This window comes from Pan paniscus, chromosome 2, assembly GCF_029289425.2.
Source record: "Pan paniscus chromosome 2, NHGRI_mPanPan1-v2.0_pri, whole genome shotgun sequence".
NCBI lineage: Eukaryota > Metazoa > Chordata > Mammalia > Primates > Hominidae > Pan > Pan paniscus.
In genome coordinates, this window is record NC_085926.1 from 2,314,629 (window position 1) to 2,338,144 (window position 23,516).

The 23,516-nt window shown below is 36.8% G+C and overlaps 1 protein-coding gene across 4 annotated transcripts in view; it reads left to right on the forward strand.

The window, feature by feature from the left end:
- The window catches only part of LOC100989577 (contactin-4), a 960,081-nt gene that overhangs the window by 218,134 nt on the left and 718,431 nt on the right, over positions 1–23,516 (forward strand). For all 4 annotated transcript variants that reach the window (XM_034955676.3, XM_063602085.1, XM_034955675.3 and 1 more), the window contains one exon: positions 22,289–22,344. The gene's annotated coding sequence lies outside the window, so the exon portion shown is untranslated. The remainder of the gene's footprint in view (positions 1–22,288; positions 22,345–23,516) is intronic.

Genomic DNA, 23,516 nt, shown 5'->3' on the forward strand with positions numbered 1-23,516 from the left:
TCCATGGTTTTCTTTAAAATGCCTATTGATGCAAACCTTTTTAATAAGTAACTCAAAAGGAAAAACACACACCAATTAAGTTGACAGTGATCCCATATATTTCTTCCTCTAATTTCCCTTTTGTGACTTCATTTTCCTTCCCCCATGCCTTCCTTTCTTTCTACATACATGCACACTATCACCATTCTAGTGGCCCCTGCCTTTAGGCACCATGTTTAAGCTCTCAGACCTCTCTTAAATACTTGTAACACTATCAATACTACCTATTTTGTTAGCATAATTGTATGGACTACATGGCAAATATTTCTGAAGCACACTGTAAATGTCTGTATAAATGCAAGGATTAGCATTGCCCACTGAATCTAGACCTGATGGATTATCATAAAGAAGACAAGTTTGCATATCTGAATTCAATTAACAGTGGTACTTGTTTGTGATGGAGTTGGGGTTTCATTTAACTCAATCTCATTAATTTATGCAAGGACCAAATTTGTTTAGTGTAGTTTATTTGTTAGAAGAAGCTAGCGGGCAGAGGATTCATCAAAATAATAACCAAAACACTCAGAAAAATCAATAGCTACTTTTCAACTCCTGATCTTTGTCCTCACCCAGAGTGAGTTCTAAGCAAAATTGTGCAGGTTATCATTCCTGGATTGCGCGCTCCCTCTCACACACAAATCCTGAAGAGCATTATCATACCCATTGGTTCATTGTGCAGTGGATCACCGAGGCATTTCTTTATGTGTACTCTTTGGCCTACCATTCTGTTCTAATGGACAGTCATAGTTCATAGTGAGTTTGAAGTCTTTCTTCTAGTTAATCTGTCAATTTTTCTCACACAGTGCAGCTGCTGTGAAAGAAATTGGAGCTGTTACACTTTGTGCTTTGATACAGTTTGTAAAATGCTAGGTAGGAGACAGGAAACCAAACACAGCATGCTACTAATTTCTTTAAAACGACTGATGTGCTAGAACTCGGAGTCTGTGTCCCAGAGAGCTGGCATCCCTTTTTTTCTGAGAAGACTAACGTCGTTTGAAAGTGTTATCTTACTTTTGCATCAACGATATAGATGCCTTTGGTATGACTTACAGGATTCAACAGAACACTTAGTCTTTTGTCTTCATTTTCCCCATTGCTTTGTGTTTCTTTAGATTTAAGTTATAATTAACTTGAATATTAATCTTAGATGGCATGATTTGATATGTTAAAATGAAGAGTTTAAGACGCCGAGCTCTGTGGTTCTCGCCTGTAGTTCCAGCTACTTGGAAGGCTGAGGCAGCAGGACTGCTTGAGCCCAGGATATTGAGGCCACAGTGTGTGATGATTGCAACTGTGAATAACTTCTGTAGCCTGGGCAGGGTAACGAGAACTTGTCCCTAAAAAAAAAAAAAAAAAAAAAAAAGAGTATGTGTATATTGATATGTAATCATGTGACTAGACCCTTCACTGTATACTATATAGGAAAAGATATAAAATATGCTAGAAAAACACACTATAAGAACTGTTCTTACCAGAAAGTAAGCTTATTCCAGAAGAGCTTGGCACTGTCTCCATCAGGAATTGTCAGAATTACAGGGACATAGCAAAGTGTTCTTTTTGACACATCAGGATTCCTTTCTCTTGAATGAAATGACTATATTCTTCTTCATTGAAGCATTTGTATAATTAATCAAGATTTTTGTATATTACTCTCCTCCTAACATGTGACAGCTGCAGGTATTTTAAATGAGAATGCTTCAGGATGTGTAGTACTGTCTCTATGTGCAGATTTACTTTTTACTTTATACGTCTGGTTTTTTTGTGTGTATGCATATGTGTTGTGTTGTGTGTTTTCAGACAGGGTCTCCCACTGTCACCCAGGCCAGAGTGCAGTGGAGCTCACTCCACCCTCCACCTCCTGGGCTCAAGGGATCCTCCTGCCTCCTCCTCCCAAGTATCTGGGACTGCATGTGCATGCCACTATGCCTGGCTATTATTATTATTTTTTAATGTAGAGATAAAGTCTTGCTATGTTGCCAAGGTTTGTCTCGAATGTCTAAGCTCAAGCAGTCCTCCCCACTTGGCCGCCCAAGTGGGGGATAACCCCACTTGGGATAATCCCCAAAATGCCCAAGGTTTTGGGATTATAGATGTGAGTCACTGCACCTAGCTGTTTATTTTATGGAGGGGCCAGTTAACTAATTCCCTCTTCTAATAAGATTGTTTTGTAAATCCAAATTTGTTCTTGCCTGTTACTACTATTTAGAATTTTGCAATTTTATTATACCTAGTCAAAAGAAGGAAGGACGATTCAAAAGGAAGAGGAAAGAAAATTAATATTAATCAATATTTATCAAATGCATACTAGGCTTTTAGCATCATCTCAAATATTTTATATATATTATTTAACATTCACAAGTACCAAGTAAGATAAATATTACAGTTATGATTTTACACATCTGTAACATCCAGAGACATTCAAGAATCATAGCCAGTAAGTTGGATGAACGTTGCCTAAAAAACACATTTTTAAAATCTGAAAGCCAGAACACTTAACCCTTGAACAACGTTAGCTGCATGGATCCACTAATACCCAAATTTTTTAAAATAAAAGTTACACCAAGGGTGCCTGCCTTTCCTGGCTCGCCTTCCATCTCTTTCACCTCTGTCACCCCAGAGACAGCAGAACTAATCCCTCCTCTTCCTCATCCTCTTCAGCCTACTCAACTTGAAGATGATGAGGGTGAAGACCTTTATGATGATCCACTTCCACCTAATGAATAGTAAATATGTTTCCTCTTATGATTTTCTTAATAACATTTCTTTAGCTTACTTTATTGTAAGAATAATGCATATAAGATACAAAATATGTGTTGACTGTTTATGTTATCAGTAAGACTTTTGGTGAATAGTTGGCTATTAAAGTTTTGGAACAGTCAAAGTTAAACACCGATTTTTGACTTCATGGGGGTTGGTACCCCTACCCTCCTCGTTGTTCAAGGGGCAACTGTATATTCTTTTTGGTGTATGTAGAGACCCTGTAAAAGAGAATTAAACTTTTTCAAGTCCCTCATTTGTAATAGTAATACATGTATAGCCTTTAACAATTTTAAAGCGTGGTCTTAAAGAACATTTTCTTTGCCCATCATAATAAATGCTTATATTAGGCATTATTACCTCCGTTTTACTTGTTAAAAATCCTGGACTTCTACAATCTGTCAGAGTTGGAGAATCAAAGGAGAAAGTGCTTTAGCAAAGAGAATATAGCTGAAACAAGAATCAATCAGGCTGTTGGGGATATAATTCTGGAATGAAAATTAGACTGAATTTGTTCTTAAGCATTTTTTTTTTTGTTTGAGCTCTTTGTTTTCTCATGTTTAGAATGAGAAGTGGGGGGATTTAATTATGTTTAGTGACCTTTCAAGCTCTAAAATGTTTTGCTACTTGAAAGTGTACTTAGATGTGTTAATGTTATATACAGAAAGAAACTGACTGAAGCTACTTAATAAAAAGTAATCAAGATGAATTATAACAGAAATAGTAATATAAGAGGAAATCCTGAACTAATATTAGCTTATGTGCCTAAATTTGTGATTTTTATTTAAACCTGGCCTTAATATTTGGCTTCATTTACCTTTCCCTTTTAACCTCAGCGTCCCACCTTAACATAGAATCAATCTATGCTATTTGCTATGTATCCCAGGTGGATAACTGTTCTTGTAGTTGACCTTCATAATGTAACTTTATTGGTATAGTTAAGGTTAATGGCACATTAATTTTCTATAAGACATCAGTCAGTATCCCATTTTAATTTACCATTTTCATGATGACTGCTGTTCTAAGTTGTTTGTGTCATTTTTGGCTGCCATAAATTTTCCCAAGCAAATATCAATGTGAGCTCAGAACCATGCATGCTGATGACTTCTGAAATTATTAATGCCAGTACATAGGAAAAAGAAATACGTGAGTCCACATTTGGTTGATAATTTCTTTATAGATTACCATTAACCTCTTTCTTTAAGGGAACAGCATAAGTACATCTGTGTTTATTTGCTCTAAGGGAAACAACAGTTATAATTAGGAATAATTATAACAGCAGCAGTGAAACTCTAAAAAATATCCTGGAATTACTATCATTCCTAAAATATTTTTATTTCAGTGGAAACAGCCACCATTAGGATCTCATGGGAGAGGTCAAAGAGAAATGATAGATTATTTCAGATAGACCCATGTTGGGTGGCTGAATTCTCAGAGTGGAAATAGCAGATAATTTGGGCTCTGTTCAAAGCAGTCTGAAGAAGCTCTGTCCTATAGCTCTGAAGGGACCCATTTTAATTCACAGAGCACATTAATTATTATCCCCCTCATAAACATCTTTGTTTGAAGCATTATCTCAATTGTGAAATGTGGCTTAGAACAATTCTAGATAGTATAGTGGTAAAAAACTTCAGCTCAGGAGTCACATAGATATGGGTTCAAATCTCATCTCCACCATTTATTAGCCACGTACCCCCATGAAAATTATTTAAAACTTTTAGTTTCCTTAGCTTTAAATGGAAATAATAAGGTTGTCCCCACAGAACTGTCCTGAGGGTTAAAGAATCTTTCCAGAGTGACCTGTACTTAGTAAATAGCTCCCAAAATTGTGGAATTCTGTAGCTGTTTAAATGAGAAGAGATATTTATTAAGAGCTTTCCAAATTTTTCCTCTTTAGCATGCTGTTATTGTAACTTTCAATAACTTGGGTTTTCAGTACTATTATTTTATTATTTTTTCTTCATATCAGCTTTAAATTTATTCTCTTTTCATACTTAGTCTTGTCAAAGCCAGATTGTCTCGGAGGTCTTGATGTTAGACGACCTAGTATCTCAGGTTTCTCTTTGTAAAACAATTGAATTAATACATGGATGTGGTTAGGAAAGTCATTTGTGGTCACATAAACTTCAGAATCCTTTATGTCCAGTTCTTCTCTGTCACTTGGGTATTCCTGTTATAAGAGAGAAAGGAGTCATATTTAGTGACATGATTTGACCTTAATTTTTACTTAACCTTTGGTAAGTAACAGTGAGCTGCTTCAAAATATAGTAGTATTTGTGTATTAAAAACCCACATTCATGATCCTTAATATAAATCAGGCACTGTGGGAAACCACAAACAGAGGAAAGAACATTACCAACACCTGTAGTTATTTATTTTATGTGCTTTGGAAAATAAGTTAAATGCCCTCAGGAGCAGTGTTCATACATGAAAAAATTCTCTACTTATGCCACAAGGTCACATAGGATTGTCTGTATGATAAAGTATACATTAGATTACTCTATCTATTTTGTAACACTTTATAGCTGTAAGGTTGTATTTTTAAACGAGCAAAAATGAATCAAAATTTAATTTGAAAGCAGGGACTCAAACAGATACTTCTGTATCAATGTTCACAGCAGCATTACTTAAAATAGCCAAAAGGTAGAAACAACCCACATGTCCATCAATGTGTGAATGGATAAACAAAACATGGTGTAAACATAGGACGGAATTTTATTCAGCCTTAAAGAGGAATGAAATTCTGATACTTGCTACAACATGGACGCACCTTGAAAACACTAACTGACTGAAATAAGCAAGACACAAAAGGATGAATAATTATATCAAATATCACATGTAAGGCACCCAGAGTAGTTAAATTCAGCAAGACAGAAGGCATAATAGTGGTTACCAGGGGCTGGGGAGTTATTTTTTTAATGGGTACAGATTTTCTTTTGGCGATCATGTAAAAGTGTTGGAAATGGATAGTGGCAATGGTGACACAATCTTGTGAATGTACTTAATGCCACTGAATTGTACACTTAAAAGTGGCTAAAATGCAGACTTTATGTTAGGTCTCCACAATAAAATGTATACTGAATTTTAAAAAGTGAACAGAAACTTAGAAACTAAAATACTAAGCATCTAATTATCTGAAATACGCTGTTAAGTGTCTTTTCCTTTTATTGAGCAACTAGCTGTGTTTATTTAACATTCTAAGATCTTTAAAATAGAGGAAAAGTTGCTGTCTCAGATTAGTGGATTTCACATTAATGGAATACTGGAGGATTACCGAAGTTCACTTTCCTGGGGGCTCTAGTTCATGTCTGACTCCTGTCATATAGGCCCAAAATTGCCATCTCAGCTGCACAGAGCCTCAGCTTGATAAGCAAAGGTATTTTTCTTGCAAGAGCTCTCTTGCCTCTGGAGAGACTGATCTGGAATGACTGTCAATAACAACAACCATATACCTGAAGAATCGGTCTCTTCCATTTTAATTTCATAGACATGCACCGCTGGAAATATGATTATTACAGGATGAAGTCTCCTATAGGAAAGCCAGCTGAGGTAACCAAATCAAGCCCCATTAGTCTGTCCCTGGAGCACAAACTCTAAATGGCCAGGGGAGGGAAAGTCGCACAGGAGAGGGCAAGTGATTGGAAATTGTAGAAAATGGGAGAACGTTGTTGCATGCCATGGTCTCATGGAGATTCATGGAACCTGGTAAATTAAAGTGCACATCCGTCCCTTAAACTGTCATGCTGCTTCAAGTTTACTTAACTTTTGTACAGACTTTTAGAAGTATTTGTACAGACTTTTAGAAGTCTCTCCTTCTTCCATTGCTTGTAGCTCTTAGATTTAAATGATCACCTGTTCTTTTTTGCAGTCAAGTTGGGGTGTGCCCCCAAACACGTAACATGTTTTGAAACTAAACAAATATCCACCATTAAATTAAGTTTCTTTGATGCTTTCTTTTTTCCTGGCAGAATTTGGTCAAAGCAACTATTTCATTGCAACCCTGACTTGAATAAACAAGTACATGCATGCTCATATAGCTATGTATACTCATGTGGGCTGCTTTAGTGCCTTGACTCAAATTTACATTACTTTCAAGTATAAATAATACAATACTAATACAAACAATTTTGGGAGACAGTAAAGTTTAGTACTGGGCTCTATAATATGCTTGTGTGTTTTTGGAAATCTGTACCGTGCATTGGCAATCCAGAGAGTGCTGGTGGAGACAGGACTAAGACAGTGGTTCCCAACTAAGGTTATTCCTAGAGAAGGGCTTCTCAACTTCAACACTGTTCACATTTTGGGGTAGATAAATCTTGCTTATGGGGAGCTCTCCTGTTCATTATAGGATGTTTATCAGCACTCCTGGCCTCTACCATTAGATGCCAGTAACATCTGTTCTCCTCTAGCCATGGCAATTAAAAATGTCTCCAGATATTGTCTCGTGTCCTCTGGCGGGGAGGGGGCAAGAAGAGCAGTTTAGAGCATGGCATGAAATCCCAGGGGCAGGGTGTTGGGCTAATTCAAAGAGGCTTAGGGTTTTGAAGCAGTGAGTGGTGAGAGGAGAAGAATGATAGAAGAAATAACTGGACAACGTGTCTGCAGCATTTTTTTTCCATGGCATTGCTTCTTGTAAGATACACACGCACACTCACACTCATACTTTTGTTCTACATAACATATATATTGTGTAGTATGAAGTTTATGAGTTATAACACTGTCAAAGTTACAGCATTGTCAGAGTTATACCTTTATCCTATATCCAGAAGCATAAGACGGTAACTTAAAATCTGACTGTTTTATCTAAAAATGTGCTTTCTTTTGGGTATTGTCGGGACTCTTGGTTTCAGTTTTAATTTCTATAAATCCAGAGATTTGAACAGTTCCCCTGCTAGCTTGTTTCTCTTTGTGTCCCAGATCCGTTTCCCTCCATCTATAGCCAGGACAGGAGTAACTTGATTCCGAGAACCCTGAGCCTACCCCAAAAGGTAAAGGAATCACCTTTCCCTATGTCCACAGATTAAAATGAGAAAAACATTTTTGGGTTTGCTTGAGTCTTAAGTGTTCTTCTGACCTAGGCACTTCTCCAGGGGGATGGACAAGCCTGGATCATCTAATTTCTACCCACCCCTAGCCCCCAACTTTCCAACCTCGCAAACAATCATAAGGAATGCTCCCCCCACCTCAACAGCAGAGATGCTTTATTTAGTACTCTGAAGACAAAATGAAGCTGCAATTTCTTTTTGAAAATCTTCCCCCCAATTTTTCATTCCCTTATTTTCAGTGAGATATTCATCCTCTACTTTAAATGTACATTCTCTGATAGTAGTTCTCAAAGTCTGGTCCAGGAAACCTGAAGGGGTAGTGAAAACTTTCAAATGGATGTCAGATCAAAGCTATTTTTGTAATAATACTAAGAAGGTATTTGCCTTTGTCACTCTCAGTCTCTCACAAGCATACAGTGGAGTTTTCCAGAGGCTGCGTGACATTTGATGTCACATAAGAGCGAATGCAGAAGCAAATAGGAGAATCCATTTGTCTATGATTAAGCCAGACATTAAAGAGAGATTTACAAAAATGTAGAACATGCCATCCTCCCCATTATTTTTTGCTTTATGTAATATTTTCCCATTGAACATGCTATTTATGTTAATATGTAATAGACTTACTGTTATTTTATGAATTGAAAAGTATTTTAGAAGTTTCCATTTTAATTTCTAATGTAGTAAATATCAATAAACCTAATCCATTAATTAAAACTCTTTAGCTTTCTCCCTAATTTTAAGAATGCATTTTGTTTTTATGGTCTTACTTGAATACCTGAGTTTTCATCAAGTTCTTGCTACAATGGCTTTTAGAACTCCAACATTTCCAGCCCGGTGAAAGCCACAGAAACTTTTCAGCTCAAGCCCTCCAGTGGATGTTCACAATTAAAAATTTCCCATTTTTTCCTGTATTTAGATGTCTCTTTGCTGTACAACAAGGAACTTACCAGCGGTCAGTACACATACTGGATTATAGGCAAGATAGCCATTTAAGGGTAGCGAAAAATGTAAGAATTTTTATTTATATATTTTATGTCATTTGAAACAATCGTGATTTATATTTCATTATGTATATAACATCAGTAATAGAGTACATATGTGTACTTTAGAAATAAAAATACCTAATTAGAGGTATATGCTTTATTTTCTAATGGAAATATGCTATCAACAAAAGTGATACTTATCCTATAATATTTGAGCCTGTTTTTGGGAAAATTGTAACTTGATACAGAGTGAAAGGAATAACTATTTCTTTTAGAGGATGTGATGGTTAATTTTATGCTTCAGTTTGACTGGGCCACAGAGTGCCCAAATATTTGATCACATATTAGTCTGGGTATTTCTGTGAGGATGTTTCTGGATGAAATTAACATTTGAATTAGTAGATGGAATAAAGCAGGTTGCTTTCCCAAATGTGGGTGGGCCTTATGCAATCAGCTGAAGGCCTGAATAGAACAAAATAGTGACCTTCCCCTAGGAAGAGAGAATTTCCCTGTCCCTACTACCTTTGAACTGGGACATTGGCTTTTTTCCTGCATTCAGATTGAAACTGAAACCTTGGCTCATCCTAGGTCTCACACCTGTCAGCCTTCAGACTGGAAATACAACATCTCACGTCTACTGGGCTTCAGGCCTTTGAACTTGGACTGGAAATAGACTGTCAGCTCTCCTGGGCCTCTAACTTGCTGACTCACCCTGCAGATTTTGGGACTTGTCAGCCTCCTTAATTGTGTGAGCCAATTCCTTCTAATAAATTTACACACACACACACACACACACACACACACAATCTTACTGATTCTGTTTCTCTGGAGAACTCTGCTACAGGAGATTACACAAACTATAAAGGAAATATACTTTCGCATAAATTAAGCAATGATCTCTATAACTTCTTCAGTCTGAGAACTCATTCCTTCTGGTCACTGGATGCCTTACAAGGACAGAATAGGGAAATAGGTTTTACTTGAAGCAAGAATAGGAATGGCTGTAACTGTTTTTGAATTAGTACTGTCTGTGAGCCCCTGGGCAATGAAGGTATTATTGTCTCCATTTTACAAACGCAGAAATCAAAGCTAAGAAAGAATACTTTGCCCAGGGTCCTACAGAAGTAAATAAAGTAGCTAGAATTTGAGCCAGCCTTTTTCTAACTCCGAGGCCTATCCTCTTACTAGTTGACTATCCATAAATCAATTTTCTACCTATAAAGCTTCCTTGGATTTGAGTATCCATAAAACAACTTCCCACCTACAAAGATGTAGGTAGGAAAGATAATTTTCAAAGTGTTTTAAATGTAGCATTGCCTACCCTGGAGTTCAGTTAAGCCACAACTGATCTATGGTAATTTGGGGAAATTTCATCAAGTTGGTCTAGAATTACAGACTCCTGGGAATAGATGTGTGTGTGTGTGTGTGTGTGTGTGTGTGTGTGTGTGTTTGTGTGTGTGTGTGTGTGTCTATAAAGTGCCAAGCTTATTTTCCAAAAGGATAAAGGTATTTCCCAGTGAGTAGGAAATGTTTGCATTCTTCATCTATTTGTGCATGGATTTCCAAATTGATGGATTTTGCTTCAAAATTAGGCAGGAAATCAATCCTGGAAGTTATTGTGTGTGTAGCTCAATTCAGTAAAGTGGTAAAATATTATTTCTTTCATCCTCTTTATGCTATTTAGTTTCCATCTCATTCCTCATGGTAATGGAGAAATAGTCTATGATATTGTAAACACATACGGATCTTTACGATTTATTTTATATTTGTTTTAGCGTTCAGGAGGCACTTGGCTTTTGCATCTCTCCCTCTTTAGGAAAGAAAACCAGGTCATGCCTTATATTTTATATATGTTTTACATGTATTTCCTTTCAAAAATATGTCATTGTATACTTAGTCCTTCCCTTTAAAGAAAACCATAACGCAGATCTCATTAAGGAACATAAATAGTGATACATATATATGGAAAAGGACACACATTCTTTAGTGCAGTGGTGGGAACTAGTGCTCTTCCTCCAAATGCCAGAATAAGTAGATGTTCCTAGCAAAAAGCAGGGACTATATTTGGAACCTCCCCTATTCTGGAGTTCCAGATCTGATTACTCATGTAGAATCTCCTGTTTCATATATAGGTGACAGTGCTCAGGACTCATTACCCCAAAACATGGCATCTTAGCATTTGAGGAAACAGCCAAAGCAGACCATACAAACTAGAAAGAATTCCCCTCACCCCTTCCCCACTGAAGTAGGTCATAAGACCCTCATCCGGAGGAGTCCTGACTTATACCCAGAGGAAAGCAATATCACACATGGTTGCCAAGAAGAATTTGAACAAACAGAGTTTGCTAAGTTCTTCCTGGTTTATTACTGTTATATTATACCCTTTTGTCTTCCAATCATACTTTTGCACGGCTGTCCATTAAAAATACACAGTTTTGGCCGGGCGTGGTAATCCCAGCACTTTGGGAGGACGAGGCGGGCGGATCACGAGGTCAGGAGATCGAGACCATCCTGGCTAACACGGTGAAACCCCGTCTCTATTAAAAATACAAAAAAATTAGCCGGGCGTGGTGGCGGGCGCCTGTAGTCCCAGCTACTCGGGAGACTGAGGCAGGAGAATGGCGTGAACCCGGGAGGTGGAGCTTGCAGTGAGCCGAGATCACACCACTGCACTCCAGCCTGGGCGACAGAGCGAGACTCAGTCTCAAAAAATAAAAAAATAAAAAATACAGTTTTCCCCAGGTCTTTAATTATGCATTTCTGAATGATCTCGCATCATGTAAAACTTACGTTAAATTAATTGTATTCATTTCTCTTATTAATCTATCTTTTGTTGTAGGGGCTTTAGCCATGAACATTGATAGGCGTTAGAAATAGTTTCTTCCTTACACGTATACAGTTGGCCCTCCATATCCTTGGGTTCCACATCTGTGGATTCAACCAACTGCGGATCAATAATGTTTGGAAACAGAACAACAATAAAAAATAACAAAAATGTTAAAATACAGTATAAAGTCTATTTACATAGCATTTCCATTGTATTAGGTGTTATAAGTAATCTGGAGATGATTTAAAATATACTGGAGGGTGTGCAGGAGTCACATGTAAATGCTACATCACTTTATATAAGGGACCCCGGCATCTGCAGGGGGTTCCGGAACCAATCCCATGTGGATACCAAGGGACGACTGCGTTCTCCAAATCCTGGACATGGGCATACCATATTTCTTAACATAGCTGCTTACCATCTCTAATATTGTCTATTTACCATTTTCTATAAATCTACTGGGTTTTAAACTAATTTTTGATATGAAGAAAGTTTATATCAATATAAATAGAAGTAAAATTTTTCACAAATGGAAAATAATAAAATAAAAATTTTCACAAATGGAAAATTAACATAAAAATAAATTTGCAAATATTTACAAGCATAACATAAATACACATCAACTTAAACTCAAATGTTTACAAAATAAAAATAATACTGTCTACCACCAGAAGTGCAATGACCATATTTTTAAAACTATGATTTCTCCTATATGTCTATATTTCATGGCTGAAATTGTAGTTCAGAGCTCTCACCATTGTTTCTACTACATACAAATCACTTATGTAAGTGGAAATGTTTTCTGCCAAGAAGTGCCAGATTGTGAGCCTCTCAGGCCTCCAGACCATGTTTCCTTCACTCCTAAACGCCATTATGTCACCCACTGCATAGTTATCTAGTGCATATAGGATAAACGCTCAACGAAGAAAGCCAGGTCATGCTTTACACCTTACATTTTGTTTTAGACATATTCCTTTTCAAAAATATATCCCTGTGTAATTAACCCTTCTGTCTTTAAAGCAAAGGAGTTAAGCACTCAAATGGCAATCACCAGGAATGAGGCCCACTACAGTCTAGGAGCACCAGGGCAGTGCAGTACAAAAAACTCAAGTAGAGAAACCAGTGATAACTGGGGAAAGTTACTTCGACTCACAGAACTTTAGTTATCACATCTATAAAATGAGATAATACACTCTGCCTTATTGAGGCATTTTTTTTTATTAAAAACAGCCTTTGCTTTGTACCAGGAAAAATTATAAGCACTTAGTAAGCATTAATTTATGTAGTCCTCCTAACAGCCCTTATGAGGCTGTAAAGGAACAAACAAACGTTTCTTTCTACTTACACTAAACATGCCACACTTTTTGACCAGATGTGTGGGTTTTGATTTCTGACACATCCATTTTCAGGTGCATAGTTATGATTCCATTTAATTCCGATGCTATCTACCTGGAGTTACAGTCAGAACCCACATGTTAAGAGCTCGGTGCCACGTGAATGCCCCCTACTTCAGATGCCAGTCCTAAATCGGGCTCCCCAGAACTTCTGGCCAATTGACTATAAATTAGAGATTCCCATGACCGCCTCCTTGGGTTCAGCCATTTGCTAGAGTGGCTCACAGAACCCAGGAAAGTGCTTTACTTATATTTACTGGTTTATAATAAAGGATATTATAAAGAATACAGATGAACAGCCAGATGGAAGAAATGCATAGGAAAAGGTATGTGCGGAGGAGCACAGATCTTCCATCCCCAAGCACCTCCACGTGTTGGGCAACATGGAAGCTCTCCAGTTGCAGTCCTTTTTGGTTTTTATGGAGACTTCACTACAGAGGCATGATTGATTAAACCATTGGCCAGTGGTGGTTGAGTCAACCTTCAGCCCCTCTTCCCTCCTGAGGCTATTTAGGAGTCTTGGGCCACCAGTCATTACCCTTCTAAAAGACTTATCACTTTGGAGATTCCAGGGATTTTAGGAGTTCTGTGTCAAGAAATGAAGAAGAAAGAAATGAAGACCAAATATATATTTCTTATTCTAAAGCACAATATCACACAGGAAAAGAGGGTCAGTATCTTAATTTTATAAGGGAGGCATTTTATAAGACACAGAGAATCTAAGTAATTTGTGGAAGGTCACTCAGCTAGAAAGTGAAGAGCTGGGTTTTGAAAACCCAGATTCTGGACTCAATCATTACTCTATGCTGTATTTCTTCTTAGAGTATATGAAATTATCCCTGTGAAAATAGTTAGACTCTGGCATTCTATAGCTGTTTTCTGTGACCTGTGCTCTATATTGTTTTTCTTTGCTTCACAGAAACGTAGGTACTATTTTCCCCTAAGTTGTTAATTAATACTCAGATAAGGGGCAAGCACCTCTAGGAAAAATCAAATTATAAATGTCCAATACACTTTTATATCACATCACATAATGTGACACATTAAACAGTTGTGGAATGTCAAAAATTGGCATAATAGATGACTTGGGAATGTAGAGCGACAAGTTTTCACACAATTGTGCCTTTTTTGTGATAATGGTAAACTCTGGAAAATTTCATTTTCTGGTTCTGCAGATTGCCAGCACATTGACATTTCCTGTATGGTTTCCCAGTGGGAAGGACAGAATTGTATTTAGCCAAATCTGATAATTTTCCTTAGTTGAAATAGAAGGGGCTAAAATGCCTACCTACACTTGGATATGGGCTTCAATCTTTTTTGAAGATACTCATTTTCCTTCTTTGTTCCTAGGATATAGAGGCAGTTCAGGTAGTTTTTCAGGATACTGAATTGTAGAAGTAGGCACTTAGTGAATCAAGCCATTCATATACAAGTTGAGTAAGTGCTCAGAGTAGATGTCTATATTAAGGACAGGGTCCTGTACATTGTGGGGTGCTTAGCAGTTTTGCCATCATCTGCCCATGAGATGACAGTAACAAACCCCATCTTCCCTATGATTATGACAACCAAAAATGTCTTCAGACTTTGCCAACAAATTATCTTTAGATGTAATCACTGATTTAGAGCAATAGAATTTTTGGCTCTGTAGGGTAAATGAAATGCACCTGATAGCAATAAATCACGCATACCCTGAGAATGACCCTGTATGGCAGATGCACCTGAATGTGTGTTCCAAGCTAAGGAACTCGGGAATGGCCAACAGGGAGATTCATTCCTTGTCTATGAGGAACATCTGAGCCTCCTGCCTGTCTATTGGAACTCAGGCCACACAGGGGCTCAAGACCCCGAGTTTTGGGTTGAATGAAGGTTGCCAGGTGGAGACTGTTTGGGAAAGGGTGCTGAGTGAAAATGCTATATAAACTGCATGCCCTTTGCAAATGATTGCAGTTTTCCTGCCCAGTCCCCTGCCGCTGGGCTGCGGAGTTATCTTGTCTAGCCCACTGCTACTGGGCTGTTTGTAAGGCGGTTCTCCTGTCCAGCCCAACACCACTGGCCTTTCTCCGTGGTAAGTAAAGCTCCAGTAAAATCCCATGTCTTGTTTGCTGGCCCTGGGTCTCTTTTTCAGTCTCCTGAACCTGGTGCCATCCCCTTTAGAGTCGATAGGGGTTCAGTGTGACAGGCTCTTTGTTGTAAATATTTGAGATTGATGATATCTTTGCACATATTTGAAAACTTTAGATTTCAGGTTAGTAACTTATGGGCCACAATGCCAACTACAGCTCCGGTAATGTTACAGTATGATGGTTTTTAATGTGTTCCCTGGACTAGCATTATCTTTTACAAATAAAATCAAATCACATCACTGGCTGAATGTTTGAGATGTATTCTCTTCTCATTTTAAGGTTTATGTAAGTAATCTCTCCAAATAAGTATAATAGTAATAGCTGACAGATAAAGAGTGTTTTATATTTACAGGATGCTTTCAACTTAGTCTTTTAATTTCCCCAGTAACTCTGAGAAGAGTTTTTATTCACCCATTTGATTAGAAACAGAGACTTAAGAAGAGTAACTTCTGTCTATTCTGAGTTAGGGAGATCAGAAAATACCACTGTTCTGAGTAATATTAGGTGAGAAGAGTTTTCTTGCTGATTAAAATCCTCAAGTAAAGCTCTTATATATAAGACTTTTATATATAAGAACAAAAAACCAAACACCGCATGTTCTCACTCATAGGTGGGAATTGAACAATGAGATCACATGGACACAGGAAGGGGAACACCACACTCTGGGGACTGTTGTGGTGTGGGGGGAGGGGGGAGGGATAGCATTGGGAGATATACCTAATGCTAGATGACGAGTTAGTGGGTGCAGCGCACCGGCATGGCACATGTATACATATGTAACTAACCTGCACATTGTGCACATGTACCCTAAAACTTAAAGTATAATAATAAAATAAAATAAAAAAAAATAAGACTTTTTCCTGTCCTCGAGAGCAGTGTCAAAGGCTCATGACTGTTTTTCTCCTGATCTCCAAATTCTAAACCATGTACTGCAGTTTCCTATGTTGATGTCACTGGTTGTTCACCCTGGGATGTCCTATAGACTGGAGCATCTGTCTCTATCCTCTCCAATGAGCTGTCCTAATTATGTTACATCAAGACAACTTGGGAAGCTCAGAATCTCAAGTTTCTGGCCTTACAACTGATGAGCAGCATAAGCCATTCCCACTGCTGTTCTCAATCCCCTCCCTGTCTTAGATTCATAGATCCCTAGGCTCTTAAGTGTCTTCCAGAACTGTTTATCTTGTAGTCAAGACCCAGAAATTAGACTTCCAGAAAAATAGCTCTTCAAGGCAGGTTCTTCAAGGTGATGATGCCTGTGTCACCTTGATAGGAAACCTCCTACACTGTGTAATACTGTCATCTCAGGGAGAGCCACTGTTCATTAGCTTAAATTGTCAGCTTTATGGTTCAGTGAAATAAATACACATTTTCCCTAAGGTAATGACTTTTTTCTCACTTTGTGAGAGCTGTAGGGACCCTTGTTATCAAGAGATAATCATATTCTAGTGGTGCTACTTATTGTACCCAATGAAAGTCCCAAGGATGTGATCATCTCTTAATAACTCTAAAGCATGTTATGTATCATCTTGTATTTTGTTTATTTTGAGTGTGTGGTGGGGAACCCATTAGTGATCTCTGTGGTTGATAGTATTCGTTGTGAAATGATAAAAGAATCAAATGACCATTTGTTTGCTTGTAACTAGACAGCACGATTAGAAATGCATCCCAATTCTGACTGAAAAATGCATTTAAATGTAATCTGTTGCTTAGTATTAGTTTAATAACCCTGATGTTAATACTAAATTATATCAAGCAAAGCTAATGGAAATTCTGAAAATAAACATGGATAATTTAGTATCTACATGACCTTTACCTCCCACAGAAAATTCAGGTTGGGTTTTAACTACCTGTGAAGGAAGTAGATACCCATGAGAAATAACCTGCTGATTCTGTGATGGAAAATGCCATCAATAAGTTAAGCAAAACAGGAGAAATATAAGGAAAAGCCTATTAAATACAATGGCCTTTAAGAATACGGACAGTTGTTAAATGGTAACTCTTACCTCTCACTTTATGCTATCCTTTGATATTCAAATAATGTTAATAATAACAAGTATCATTAATTGAATACCTGCTATAGACTGGTTTGGCTTGTCTCATTTTATCTATTATTGTTATTGAGATGGAGTCTTGCTCTGTCACCCAGGGTGGAGTACAGTGGCAGGATCTTGGCTCACTGCAACCTCTGCCTCCCAGGTTCAAGCGATTCTCCTGCCTCAACCTCCCAAGTAGCTGGGATTGCAGGTGTGCGCTACCACATCTAGCTAATTTTTTGTATTTTTAGTAGAGATGGGGTTTCATCATGTTGGCCAGGCTGGTCTTGAACTTCTTACCTCAAGTGATCTGCCCCCTTCGGCCTCCCAAATTGCTGGGATTACAGATATGAGCCACGGCACCTGGCCCATTTTATCTTTCGAAGAACCTTTCAAGGTAGATAATTTTGGCCCTGTCTTACAGATGATAACAATAAACTACAAGAGGTTATATAACTTGGTTGAGTTCATGCAGCAAATACGTGGTAAAGCTTAGACTCAAATATGACTTTAGAACCTATATTTTATCCACTGATTATTTAAAGGCATAATGTACAGAGTGACTAAGCGCAATTATAGGAGACTTGTAATCAATGGTGATCCATACACCTTTATTGTTAGACAAATCCAGGGCTGACTCTAACAGGCAAAGTAAAGAGACCACTCTTTCGTCCCTCCTAATGTTACATGCTATGTCTGTGAGAATTGAAAGCTTTAGAGATGCCGCGTCTGGGTTTTTGAACACGTTCATTAGAATTATTTTCATGCTCTTACCTGTCGCTTGGGAAGGGTTGTTTTTGTTCTTAATAAATAACCGACTCACCTTTTGGTTTTGAGGTATTTGGAAAGGGTCTAGATCAGGACTGTTTGTTCCCTAGGGTAAAATCATCCTTTTTGACCTAGGCCTTGCCAGCTGCTGCATCTAACTATTTGCTATTAGCTGAGAAGCTCTGCAGTCATTCATGGATTTCTGGTCCCTTTGTTGTAAAATTGCGAGTACATTTATGTTGACAACAGCTGATTCGTTCAAAGATTGGACCCAATCTTTCTGGGCAGAGGGAGATTCGTCTATTTATTCACCTGGTTGTGTATTAATTTCCTGCCTATTTTCACATGTGATTTTATTTAGTTTATAATAAAAACTTTAACTTAGGATAGCGGGTACAAGTTATGGATTGAACATGGAAAGTTTAGTGAATTTTTCATGATTAGAAAAATGATTATAATGATAGCTAGCATTTATTTTCTGCATAGTATGAACTGGGCAGTGTTCTCATGGATTACCTCAGTCTTGCCTCAGAACAACAGCTAAAGGTAGGAATACATTAGGCTCATTTTATTCGAAAGGAAGCTGAGCTTAAAGAAGATGGGTAAAATGAAACGTCTTGCCTTGCATTCGCCTCTAGGGAGAGACTATTAGCCAATCAAGTGCAATAGATTCAGTTTCTTTCCCCCTGTAAAGCAGCACAAAAGCGGCCCAGAAAAAAATTCTGTGGGTTTTTTTTTTTTTAACCTTCTTTCAAGGTATGAAATTGGATATCTACCTACTTGAATCATCTCTGTTCATGCTGGCTAACCTAAGATGGGAAGTTTTAACTATGTCTACTTTTTCCCCTAACAAGAATACAGCAACTGAACATTTTCCCAGTGAGGTGTGAATAAATAATTCCTGCTTATATAATCAGCAACTTCTCAACATCAACTGAGGCATCATTAGATATTTTCTTTTAAGATCAGTTATGAAAATCCACTGTGGAAGTGGAACTTATTTTGGCGTAACCCTTAGTTTATAATAACTAAGACTATACGTTGGATCCACTCAATCATTGAGCATACATTTAAGGAGCACCTGTGTTAGACCAGGTTGTACTAGACTGTACACCTTCAGACTGAAGAATAAGACAACACAGGTACATACTTTCCCACAGTAAAAGGTATGTGTGCTTTGGGGTAAGCCGAACAGTGGTAAACATTTTGTGATGAGTGTCATGCTAAAAACATGTGCTGAGTGTAACTGGAGCACAAGATCCATTACGGTCCTGAAAGGTTATGGTTTTGTTAAAAGGATTATTTCAAAAGTAATATTCTCTTACTGTTTTAGATACATTTTGATGATGTTTGTTGTTTATTTGGGTGGGGGAGGTGGCAGAGTAGAGTAGTAATTTTATTTTGACAGCAAATCCCAGGAGATCAGGAACCTTGGTCTGTTTCTTTTCTCCTGGTAAATACTTTTTGAATAAAAAAAATTAATGTCAATGTAAAAGCTATTGGTCTATGATAGTAAAGGAACAGTTGATTATGATTCATATTCATGAGCCAGGAATTTTTATATATGGAATTTCCTTACAAATTTGTAGGTTGTTAGCATTGTGACTTATTTGTATTCATTGCTCACTTATTTGTCTGCCTCATTTCTACAGGCACAAAGCCAGGACTTTGTATTACTCACAGAAAACTTAGCTTCAGTGGGCTTATGATTTCTTAACTAGTAACCATTTAGTTGTAATATACAGAAACTTAAACTAGCTCACATAATAAGGGTTGTTGAAACCATATGCCAGGCAAAATGATAGTCTTCTAAGCATAAAAAAATTATAGCTAAAACCTAACCTCATGGGGACTTGACTTAGGAAGTCAGGAAATGTGGCTGCCCCTCACCTTTTACCCTATTTTCAGTTCTTCATTTCTCATGTGGATCAGGAGTAAGGATGTATGTAATCCTAACTCTGGTTTTCTCTAAAGTCTTCTTTTTCTGGTTCTCTCAAGACTGGCTTCTTTAACAATAATTCCAACTTTACATGCCTCAAACTCTCAAGTGTTGCAATTCAAAATCTCTGAGAGAGAATCTTGTTGACTTAATGTGGGTCAAGTATTAATTGATGGTTCAATAGCTGTAGCCTATTAGGTTGAATCACGTAGAACATAGGGCTGGTCTTTTCAGGAGCAACAGGTGGGATGCATTCTTTACAAAGGAGATATTGTTTCAGAGGCCTTCTTGGGGTCAGTCCCATATATTCCCCCTCACTCTTCTTACCTTTCCATCCTGCTTTCTATTCTCTTTGGCACTGCTCTTTGCTCCGTGGTAGCTAACTGACCTGATAAATGCATTCATGATATGTTAGTTCACCCAACAGATAAGTTCTTTTGGCCAGGATTCCCTCTGGACGCAATTACAAAAATCAAAGGAGTGAATTTAATAATGTTTTCCATAATGGGCAAGTATTTGGGAGCATATGTTTTCTTGTGGTGTTGATACTGCTTTTTGTGTGTACAGTCACCATGCATGAAACTATCCATAATGTATGAGAATCTCTTGCCAATGTTACTGCTACTAGTGGATACTATATCTAGTGGCTAAACTGAATAGCTAGTCTGCATTATGTAATTTAATTATTAATTTGAGGATTGAAATAATCCTTTGAGGATGAATACTGTTATTGTCCCCACTTTAAAAATAGAATTGAGGATTATATCAATTAAAGAATTGTTCAAGATCACATGATTAGTAATAAATTGAACCAATATCCCATCCCAAGAAATTTATCCCGGAGCTTATGTTCTCAAACAAGAACAACATAATTATTTTAATGAATAAAATTAAGTTTTCATTTCAGGTATTATTCCACTTGATAGGGTAAATGTAATCTCTACCTTCTTTCTGTGAAGAAGAAAAAATATATATGACAAATTTTTAGTAATATTTGAAAAAACAAAAAACTTTGACCAATGTCTGTAGGATTATTATAATTTTAATTGTTATTGATAGGTAGGCTGGAGTTGCAAATGGTGCCAATAGCTGTAAATAGAGCTTTAGTTTTACATCAGTTGCTGTCCTTAATGTAAGAAAGATAGGTGTTTAGATACATACTAAACTTTTGTGGCTGACTAATGTATATACAGCTGGTAACTGACCATATTAAAACCAAACAGATGGTGATGTATCTGTGATTCAGAATTAATGTGAATATATAATTTTTCATAATCCATAGGAAACATTTTCTTACACATGTCATCATTTATGAAATTGTATTTGTTTTGGGGGTATATGAGAAAGGTCAGGGATTATTTTACATTTCTGAATATATTAGCAATATGAAGAATACCTGTTTAGTCTACCTTCTGGTTGTTATCGATATTATCCTGAGAGTAAAGGTAGTTAGGTATTTAATATAGAGATGAATTATTTTGCAATTCAGCCAGAGAAGGCATACACTTAAGAAAAGATCATGTATTTATGGCTAATCAAGAAACTATAACATTTTTATCCCAATCAATTATGTTATATTTAAGAATAAGCCAGAGTAGAATAGTATGATTAAAGATATTTCTGATTAGCTAATCTATATTATATATATCTACATAAAATTTTATTTTCAGTTATTAAAACTATAAGACAGTTATTTTACAAAGAAGTGATCTATAGCAGAAACTTGGTTAGAGGATACACATATGAATAAACATGAAAACATAAATATATACCTTTATTCTACGTAAAATTAAGTGTGTGTGTATTTATATATATATTTATAGGGAAAATAAATTTAGTTCTTCAGGGAAAAATATTCTGAGGCAAAAATTATTTCACAATTAAAGTTTAGGTCGGTAGCTTTAAGAGAATGTACAATTTATGTGAAGAGTGTTTGTTTTTGTTAGGTACCCTCATTTTATGTATTCATATACCTAACAAAAACAATGACGTCTCCATTTATTGCTCCATTTTTATTATTTTAAAATCCTTTTAATGTACCCTCTTAAGAAATGGTCTCTTTTATTGAATCTGAATGCCATAAAATATTGCAGGCTCCTAGAGCCATCATACTAACAAGGGAAAGATGGAGTGGTGATGGCCTTCTCAAAAGTCACTCAGCTCACGGGAGGCGAGGCGGAGCATGGATCCTGGATCCTAATCTACACAATTCTATTCAGCTGGAAATCTGTACCAAATGTATTTAATTTTTACTTTGTCCTAATCCAATCTGATTTAATTTTAGACTGGGAAGATTACAGGTAAGCATCACCTACCCATAAGCCTATCTATGCTTGAAAAAATGTATTTATTTGTGTATTTTTTCTTTTTGTTCTAGGAATCATTGACATAGAGTAACTCCACAGCATGTGTCTTCAAGAGCTTCCCTAAAAGGTAAGCTTCCCACAAGGGAAGATTTTCCTTATGTGCAGTTCACCTTGATTAGCATCCTTAGTTTCTATGGAAACATTGAAAACCTTCCCTTACAGAGTGATAGCTTGAGATTGTTTTTGATGTTTTTATGAATGTTGAAATTAATGAAAGTAGTGAAGTTACATAAATTAAAGCCTGAAACTAAGAAATAGAGACTATTTCCATTTCTCTCTGGAGAAGATACTTAAGGTAGGTTTTCTGTAGTTTAGATTAATTTGATAATTCAAAAATTTTAGAATTTGTAATCATAGAAACTGTATATTGGGAATAAAGTTGTTGTACTTTTGCCAAATGGTTTCATAGGAGAGGATGTTTTAGCAGTCAAACCAACACAAATATTAAGTTAACGCAGTCCTATAAATACTCAGATCTTAAAAGTTGAAGCTTTTGAAGGGATAAAACATGAGAAATGTAACTCACTGTCTACAATGTATGCAAATTTTTTCCTTAATAAAATATATCGATGTAAAACAGTAAAATGGTTATGTTTTACTTTCCTGATGCTGATCCAATAAAGTAACTGGTGGCTTAAAACAATGGAAACTTATTCTCTCACAGTTGTGGAATCTACAAGTTTGAAATGAAACTCTCAGCAGGAACATGCTCTCTCTTTGAAGGCTCTTAAGGAGGAATCTGTTTGCTTCCTCTAGCTTCTGGTGGTTGCTGGCAATGTTTGGTGTTCCTTGGCTTCAGATGCATCAGTCAAATCTCTGCCTCTATCTTCAGTTCACGTGGCTGTCTCCCCTATGTGTGTCCAAATATTCTTCTTCTTAGGAAGATACCAGTCATTGAATTAGGGTCCATGCTAATCCAATATGATCACATCTTAACTTGATTTTTATCTGTAAAGATCCTTTTTAAAAAGTCACATTCACAGATTTTGGAGATTAGGATTTCAACAGATCTTTTAGGTACATCTAATTCACTCATAACAGTATGCCTAAAAAGAGAGTCTAGTGAAATTAAAGTTAATTATTGTTAACAAGGTATTTATGGGAAAATAATCATAACATGGAGTGGAGGAAGGTCTCATTCCATTGGTATACATAAAATGCTGTTTATTTTAATGATATAATAATTATCTCTTGATGGCCAGCTTTTCTCCCAAGCAAGATAAAAATTATTCAGTACAG